The sequence below is a fragment of the Manis pentadactyla genome, chromosome 2 (genome assembly GCF_030020395.1).
Source record: "Manis pentadactyla isolate mManPen7 chromosome 2, mManPen7.hap1, whole genome shotgun sequence".
Lineage (NCBI taxonomy): Eukaryota > Metazoa > Chordata > Mammalia > Pholidota > Manidae > Manis > Manis pentadactyla.
The window spans coordinates 177,025,200-177,034,886 of record NC_080020.1 but is presented as its reverse complement, the minus strand read 5'-3'; the positions used below and the strand labels follow the sequence as shown (position 1 = coordinate 177,034,886).

At 39.9% G+C, this 9,687-nt stretch overlaps 1 protein-coding gene across 21 annotated transcripts in view; it reads right to left on the bottom strand.

Moving 5' to 3' along the window:
• Positions 1-9,687, bottom strand: part of AAK1 (AP2 associated kinase 1) — a 170,107-nt gene that overhangs the window by 146,064 nt on the left and 14,356 nt on the right. The window lies entirely within an intron of this gene.

Here is a 9,687-nt window from a genome sequence, read left to right as displayed (position 1 = left end):
TAAGGAATCAATGTAACTGTGATACTAAAGTAAGCTATTGTTTAAAAAGGCATTTCTAAACCAGGAAAGACTGAATGGAAATTAAAACTTGCAGTGACAGTTTAAATAGTAACAGAGGAAAGGAACACCAAATGGAGGCCTGCAGAAAATCCACTTAGTGAAATAAACCTTAAATTCCTCAATAACTCAGAGAAGTTAAAGAGGATGAAAATGAGGTGGAGACGAATTTTAAAAGTACAGGATAGAGAAAGAGCAGCAGCAAGTTAAAAGCTTGGGCTTAATAAAAAACTGTTAGAACTACTAACCAAATTCAGCAAAGTTGCAAGTTACAAAAATCAGCTGCACTTCTAAACACTAATAATAAATAATCCAGAAAGTATATTAAGAAAACAATCCCAATTATGATAGCACCAAAAAGAATAAAATACCTATGAATAAACTAAGCCAAGAAGGTGAAAGACTTGTACACTGAAAACTATAGAACCATTCTGAGAGAAATTGAGAAGATAGAAATAAATACATGTAAAGACATGCCATGTATGTGGATGGGAAGGCTTAATATTGTTAAGATGTTAATACTACCCAAAGCAATCAACAGATTCAATGCAATCCCTATTAAAATCCCAATAAAACAGAAAATCCGTCCTAAAATTCATACGAAATCTCTAGAGACCCTGAACAGCTAACACTACCTTCAAAAAGAGACCTCATGCTTTCTGATTTGAAACTTCCTACACAACTACAGTAATCAAAATAGTATGGTACTGGCATACAAACAGTAATTCTGTATATTATATTTTATACCATATAAACCAATGGAATAGAACAGATAGCGTAGAAATAAACTCTCACATATATGGTCAAATAATTTTTAATAAGAGTGTCAAGACCATTCAAGGGGGATAAGACAGCCTTTTCAGCAAGTGGTATTGGGAAAACTTATATCTACATGCAAAAATATGAGAACCCTTACCTTACAACATATACAAAACTAACTCAAAATTGAACAAAGATCTAAACTTAAGAGCTAAAACTATAAAACTCTTAGAAATCATAAACAAAAAGTTTCATGACAATGGACTTGGCAATGATTTCTTGGCTATGACACTAAGGGCACAAAAGGAAAGACAAATGGTACTATATCAAAGACTTACTTGCATCAACTGAATGAAAAGGGAACCCACAGAATAGGAGAATCCACAGAGTAATTTATAACCTACTTACAAATCATATATCTGATATAGAGTTAACATCCAGATATATAAAGGACCCCTACAACTCAACAACAAAAAAACAAACTACCCTATTTTAAAAAATGGACAAAGCACTTGGATAGACATTTCTCCAAAGATACAGAAATGACTAATAAGCACATGAAATGATGCTCAACATCATACATCATTTGGGAAGTGAAAATCAAAACCACAATGACATACTACTTCAAACCCAGTTTGATGGCCATTATATAATACATAAACACACACACAGAGGGAAAATAACAAGTGTTGGCAAGGAAATGGAGAAACTGGAAGGAACCCTAGTACAATGCCGGTGGAAACACAGAATGGTGCAGTGTGGAAAAGAGTACAGTGATTGCTCAAACAATTACACACAGAATTATCATTTGATCCAGCAAATCCCACTTCTGGGTATTTACCCAAAAGAAGTGAAAGCAGGCACTTGAACAAATATTTGTACACCCATGTTCATAGCAGCATTATTCACAATAGCCAAAATGTATAAGCAACCCATGTCATGTTCACAATGTTATATTATGTGGCCTTAAAAAAGGAAATCCTGACACCTGCTACAACATACATGAACCTTAAAGATTTAAATGGGTAGTTACAAATGGGCAAATATTGTTGTGATTCCACTTACAGGCAGTACCTGGAGTAGTCAAATTCATAGAGACAGAAAGTAGAATGGTGGCTGCCAGGGGTGAGGAAGTGAAACAGGAAGTTAGTAAATGGGTACGAGTTTCAGTTCAAGAAAGTGAAAGGCTGCGGAGAAGGATGGTGGTGATGGTTGTACAACAAGGTGAAAGTACTTAATGCCACAGAACTGTACACTTAAGAATGGTTAAAATAGTTAATTTTACAGTATGTATTTTTTACTGGAATAGAAAAAAAAGGCTTGGGTTTAGGGTCAGCTGTGCTGCTGCCCATTCACTGTTAGATAACTCTCTGGCCTCAGGCAAGTTGCTCTCAGATGTAAAATGAGGCAATAACAGGACCTACTGCATAGGTATGTTGAGATAAATGACATAATTTCAGGAAAGCACTCATCACATAAGCACTAAAACTTAGTTATGATGATGACCGTGAAGATGGCACAGCTGACTCCCAATCTGAGCAGAAAAGGGCTGTAACTGTATTTCTGAATCACTGTCTAGAAAAGGATGTGTTCGTTTGTTTGGTATTTTATTGATAAAAGTTCGATTATCTCCCGTAATGGCCCTTGACCCCCTCACCATCCAACCCTTCTAGGACTAAACTATGTGCTATGTAATTTTTACCCAGCAAACTTCAATGTTGCTCAACGAGGCAGCAAGTTCCTTGGAAAAATTAGGAAATAGCACATTCATACCAAGGTGGAAGACAGGACCCAGTTTATAAAAAATAACTCTATGATGATCTCCAAGCTAGGCAACAATTTCAGAGCCTATGTGTACTCCACTCTACCTTATAGACATCAACTTTATAGATTTGCCAATGTTTTTATCAATCTTAAAAGTGTTATTTGGAGAAGTGCTCACTAGGCTTCTGGACCTTCATAAGTATTATTATCCTTACAGGAGATGTGATTTTAACAAAGTAATTTAACCATATAATGGCTTAAGCTCTAGATCTGCAGGGACACCAGGAAAACCCAATGGAAGTGGGTGATTCCAGGTCTCAGGAGGCCCGTCCTCTCCCCAAGTTCAATGGCCCCCTGTAAGACGAGTACTCTTGTCAAGGAAGATGAGATGCAAGCAGCTGAAGGCACATGCTTTGTGCAGCCCCAACAACTCCTAGAATCACACCCCAAATCCTGCAGCCAAAGACCACAAACCTAAGGAAAGGTCACTGCAAGGCTCCAGCACCTTCATCTGCTGAGTCAGCTCAGAGGAAAAGCAATCATGTTGCTTAATAAACATTAAAATTACTAAAATACACACTTCTCTTTCATTTACTGTCCATGATAGGGACAGAAAAATGCCAAAGGAAAGCAAAGTACCAGAGAGAATACATCTGACAAGGAATGAGAGAGAAGAGGAAGGACAGACAGATGTGGGTCACATGGGGACAGGTTTGATAGGTATGAGATGAGGTCTAGTAAACTACCTCTGATGAGACCAGGCCTGCTCAGGCCACCACAGTCCGTTCCCTGTGGAGCTGGCATTCAAACTAAGAGTTTCCAGAAAAGGTGACAGGGACCTTGCAGGTGCCCAAGAGAGGGTTTCAGCTGTGCCACTCCCCACAGAACCTCATCTCTCTCCCAATCAGGAAAAAAAGGCTTTTCCTTTTTTCCCCTGTACTCCCAGCACCTTGTCTCCTTTACCCCTGCAGTGGTCTGAACTGGTCCCTATCTGAACCCCAGAAATCTGTAAATGTGACCTTATTTGGAGAAAGGGTCTTTGCAGATATAATTAAGTTAAGGATCTCAAAATGAGATGGTCCTGGATTATACTGGTAAGCCCTAAGCCCAATGACAAGTGGCCTTAGATCAAGACACTCAGAAGAGAGACACAAAGAGAAGAGGAGAATGTCATGTTACCACAGGGGCAGAGATGGGAGTGGTGCAGCCACAAGCCAAGAATCACCTGGAGTCACCAGAAGCTGGAAGAGGCAAGGACGGAGTCTTCCCTAGAGCCTCTGGAGGGAATGTGGCCCTGTCGACACCTCGATTTCAGACTCCTGGCCTCCAGACTGTGAGAAGATAAATCTCTGTTGTTGTAAGCCACCCAGTTTGTGGGCATTTGTCACAGTAGTCTAAGAAGGTAATACAGCCCCAACCATGGGAGGGAAACAAAACAAACACTTTGCTGTATGCCTTTCTTCATGGACACTATAAAAAATCTTCTTTCTGGGAAGTCTTCACTTACATAGTCTACCAAGGAGACTTCATGTCCTCTGGTGGTGTGCTTTCCATGTGGACATGGACCTCAGTGTAACCCATGACTCAGGACTTCATGGAGAAAGGGGCTCCACAGGCCAGCACAGTCCTGCTGGGCATCTAGCCCACCTCATCTCACTCCAGCTCTGATCCTACAGACAACACAGATGGGCGGCAGGGTATGCAATTTCGCTTTTTTTAACTAATTGGAAAGGAAATACGACTGTCCCTCTGTATGGCTCAAAAGACAAAGACCACAGGGGAAGATGTTTCAAGACCCAGCATGGGGAGTTCCTAAATGAGCCTGAAATGCAGGATTTCCCCAGTGGACTCCCAGGCAGGACACAGGACACAGCACCAGGCCTCCCTCCTCCTCACTGCTAGGTCTTGGGTTTCTCTTCATTGTTTTATCTCTGTGTCTTTCAAATTGTGAATTTGCCCTTATGTGAAAAGAATTATACCCACATGAAAATAAAGTGTCCTGCTGCGACAGCTCCACCTCCTATACTTCTGCTAAAATCACTGCCAACCCAGTGGTGGCAGCTCGATGATGTCTGCCGCCTCCGGGCTACACTGGCTCGGCTCACCGCAAATTACCTGGTGCTTCAGCATCACTCTCATGAGTAGGGTCTCAAAATATATTTGCTAAAGGACCACTCAATATTAACAGGTGAAATACTACAATGGTAAATTTTGTTATGTGTATTGTACCACACACAAAAGAAGTGTTTGAAAAACTACAAGACACACTCTTCACACTTACTAGGGTGGCACTTATCAAAAACCAAAAGACAACAAAACATACCAGGTATTAGCAACAATGTGGAGAAACTGGAACACTCAAACCTTGCTGGTGAGAACGTAAAATAGTTCAGCCTCTGTGGCAAACAGTTGGCGGTTCTTCAAAATAGCTAAACATAGAATTATCATATGATGCAACCATTCCAGCCTTGGGTATATACCCAAAAAAAACTGAAAAATAAATTTGTTTTTCAAACAAAAACTTGTACACAAATGTTCATAGCTGCATCATTCCCAAGAGCCAAAGGCTGGAAAATAACCCAAATATCTACTGATGGATGAATGGATACACAAACTGTGATATGTCTATACAGTGTGATATTATTCAGCCATAAAGCGAGATGGAATACTGATACATGCTACAACATGAATAAACCTCAAAAGTATGATTCTAAGTGAAAGAAGCCAGCCACAGAAGAAAATTTTATATCGTATGATTCCATTTATATGAAATATCCAGAATTGGTAAATCCTTAGAGACAGAAAGCAGACTGGTGGTTTCCAGGGACTGGGGAAGGAGGAAATGGGGACTAACTGCTTAACAGGTACAAATTTCCTTTAGGAGTGATGAAAATATTTTGGAACTAGATAGAGGTGGTGGTTGTACAAAATTATAAATGTACTAAATATCATGGAACTGTTCCCTTTAAAATCATTAATTATATTATGTGAATTTCATCTCAATTAAAAAAGAATGAAAAGGAAAAGGTAAAAGAAGTCCAGCTTTGCCATTTAACCACAGAAGTGAAAATAAAGAATACATATAAAACATTTATTTTAATGGACTTAACTAACCAGCAGGGTTTACATCAGGCTTTCTCACCCTCAGCACTATGAGTTTGCACTGGATAATTAATTTCCTGTTGTGAGGGGCTGTCCTGTGCCCTGTAGAATGTTCAGCAGCATCCGTGGCCTCTATCCATTTGATGGCAGAAACACACACACACATCCCTCACCTAGTTGTGAGAACCGAAAATGTCTCCAAATATTGCCAGATATTCCTTGGTTTACAAAAAGTCCCCAGTGAAGAACCATTGGTCTAAATGGGTAAAGCGTTCTCCCAGCAACTGCTAATGATTTGTTCTTTTTTAATGCCCTGTCAACTGGCCAGTGTGACTCACTGTTTCCTGCCAATCCTACTAGCCACAAATGACCTATCTGTGAATGTCTGGCACCTGATTATAATGTCCTTTCTTCTAATCCCCAATTCCCCCAAACTACTCACAAGTACCTCCCTGATATGCTGCTTTCTGCCTGCCAGGCCAGAGATTATGAGGTACCCTTCAACCCATCCCCAGTGCATGGCTTCAGACTCCATTAGCACCCATGAGTCAGAAGGACATCCTGAAAGTACAGGTCAAGGAAAAAGCAAACCTACCAGTTTTACAAGTAGGACAAAGCCTTCATGTGGCTACGCTCTCATTCCCCAATCTCAGAAGTTAAAGGAAAATAAAAGTTCCACCCATCATCCCATCCCCAAATGGGGTGACAGGTGAAATGAGAGGTTGAAAGCCCCTAATCCTATGAGATTTAATTTTTCAAGAAGTTCAGTTATCTTTAACTTGGGGGAACACAATCACTTCAGGCCTACTTGTTTGACATTAATCTTTCAGAAAGCCCCAAAACCTTGAGAGCGGAAATGGATTCCAATTCCATCTGAACCTGTATAGCCATGGACAAGTCATTTAATCCTCTGGGCATAGTTTTCTCCTTTGCAAGATTTGTGTGTTTTAGGCTGTTTGAATTTTAAGTTTAATGCGTTCATTCAATAGCTGCTTCCTAAGTATCTACTTATTAAGAGGATATGAAAAGATAAGCAGATGCCTAGCCATACCATCAAGGAATCCAAGTTGGGTCAGAGGTAGGTGGAGAACAGCTTAGAAAACAAAGAGATAAATAAGTACAGTGAAATGAAATAAAAACTAAAGAGATATGTGCCCAGCATACTTGCGTGTATAAGAACAAACATCAGTAACAGCTAAACACATGTAAAATAAGTCATTAGAGAGTCCCAGCAGGACCCTACATTTGTGCAGGGGGTAAAGAGAAGACTGAAGTATCAGAGAGGTGGAGGAGGCCACATTTAATGGAGACTGCCCAGCTAACTATGTTGGTTCTTGAATAACTTAAAATACATAAGATACTATTTCTAACTCACAAACTGAGAATTCTTGCCGACACAGTCAGACCTTTTCCTTTAGTGAGGGACGTGGTCCTTCATCACCCGGCAACCCCTGAAATAAAGAGCTTCCGTAAGAGTTCATCATTAGTCCAGTGTGACAAGAGGACCAAGAGGCAACCAACCTGCCCAGGGAAGCCTACAAGTTAAAGGTGAGCAGCAACGCCTGGCAACAATATACAAAAGGCAATTTCAAAACCACATACTGAGGATATCTCCACAGCAACCATGAGAGGTGTTCTTTTTCGTCTCAAAGCCGAGACCCAAGGAAGGATTTTTAAAATTAATTTATACAGAGAGAAATATGTATCAGATTTATATAAATAAATATATAAAATATAAATATGTTAGTATTTACATACTTATATAAGTATATATATAACGTAATAATATATAGAATATGTAAATATAAAAGTGAATACAAGTAAAAGGAAAGTTTAGTCCTTTTAATAATAAGAGGAAACACAAAGCTGTCAAATAAATGCCATAAATTATATACGTATAACAAAAACAACAACTTAGCTCTATAATCTGGCCAAAAGATGATACATTATCCAAATTGCTCTGGCCTGCTTCTAGGCCAGACAACATCTCTTGCATCACCAGCCCCATGACATCAGATTTCCCACACCTCAAGAGCTGCAGGGCAGGAGGTCAGAGTTTTCCTTATTCTCCTAACTTGACTCCAGATCATTACTCCTTCCGCCTTCTACCTTCATGTAAAAATTCCTGCTTCTCCAAGCTCATGCCACCTGGCTCCTTTGGCTTCCACCCTGTCTCGCCTTTGCACTTCCACCTTCCTATTCATTTCCCAACATATACTGAAGACTGTAACATCCCGCCTTCCTCTCTACCAGAACTCCTGCCATCATCCTGGGTGGTTTCAAAATCCAGGGGGGTGATTTATTCTTGTACTTCAGCCTGTAAATTCCTTCACTACAATGACCTCGGGTCCTCTTAACCACCACATCCACGGCCAGACCCTAGATCTTGCTCTAGTCTACTGACTCTCATACCCCTCTGGATGTTCTTTCTGTCTTCTTTAAGGACTTCCCTTCCTAAGCTATTCCTTAAATATTGCTGAACCTCAATTCCATTCCCAGACCACTGCTCTTCTTACTCTTGACTTTTCAAATTCAACACAAGTATCTCTGCATGGACAGCTCCAAACAAATTGATGTCATAATATTCAACTTCCCTAGGTATTTTCTCCTAAAACAGACTTGCCCAAGTTCCCCAAAGCTCTATCCCACTTAACCATAAATAAATTAAAAAGTAAATTTTTACAAAGTCATATCTTCACCCATTTCTCACTGCAGTGCATCCCCCAGGGTGTGAAAAACACTACAGCCCTGTTTATAATAAGCCCTCTGAATTTCTTTGACATATATACTCTCTTAAGGATGAAACATGGTGTTGGAACTGTGATACAGTGGCCCATGTTGGGATGTTCTGAATTCAGGTACAGAGTAGAGTGGTAGGAGTAAAGACAATTTTAACAATTTCAAATGAGATGAGCAGCTGAGCTCCCAGTCAACCTACAGAATCACAACAAATTAATAAACTGTTGTTTTAAGCCACCAGATTGGAGGTATTTTGTTACATAGCAATAGATAATCCAAACATACCTCAAACATAGTGCAAGCTGATCATATCAAACTTACTATCTTCCCTCATTAAACCTGTGTCTTCAGTCTTCCCCCTCTTCCTGAATAAAACAGCTCAGTTAGTGCCACTTCTATCTTATGTACCTTGGCACTCAAACTAGAAACCTAGAATCATTCTTGATTCCATACTTCTCCTTAAACCTCAAAATCCAATCAAGTACCAAGTCCTGATGATATAATCTCCTAAATATTTGTGTGCACTCTTCTCTGTTCCTACTACCACTCTGCTACTCGGACCCTCACTATCTTTAACCCAGATCATGACAACAGCTTCCCGAATGCTCTAGACTCCGCTTCCTCCTAGCATCCTCCACAAAGCCAACTGAACTGCAAATCTGATCATGCCATCACCCTCTCAAAACTCTGAATGGCTTCCCTACTGCCTGAAGACAAACTTCAGACTCATAGGGTCTCTGTGAGCTAAGCCCTATCTTTCACCTCAGGTCTTTCCAAGTAGGACTGCAGATAAAGGGGTTGGGAGTGAGTAAGTAAGGATGGGAAGCAAAAATGGAAATAGGCTAAGTCCCTACAGGACTGATATGCAACTTTACAGACCAACGGTCGTAAGCATATATAATTAATAATAAATGTCAAATGGTAACTTATCACTTCAGAAATCGACCTTTCTAGAACATAAGGCATAAAAAACTGATTTCTGTGCCAAAAGACAAAAGCCCATGCTCAACAGCTCCTGTATGTTAATCATAGACAAGACCCTCAAACTCTAGTTAACAGTCTCTTTATTGTTACACACAATTCTAACAAGCTTAGGCATCTAGTTCCCAAGTCCACTAACAGATTAAAAGCAGCAAATTAGAGAGGCACTAATTCAGGAAGGCACACAGAAAATAGCAAGAGGTGACAGCTAACAGTTTCATAAGAAAGGAATCAGAAAATGCTACAGAGAATAACCATCAAATTCAAAAAGCAGAGTAACCCAGA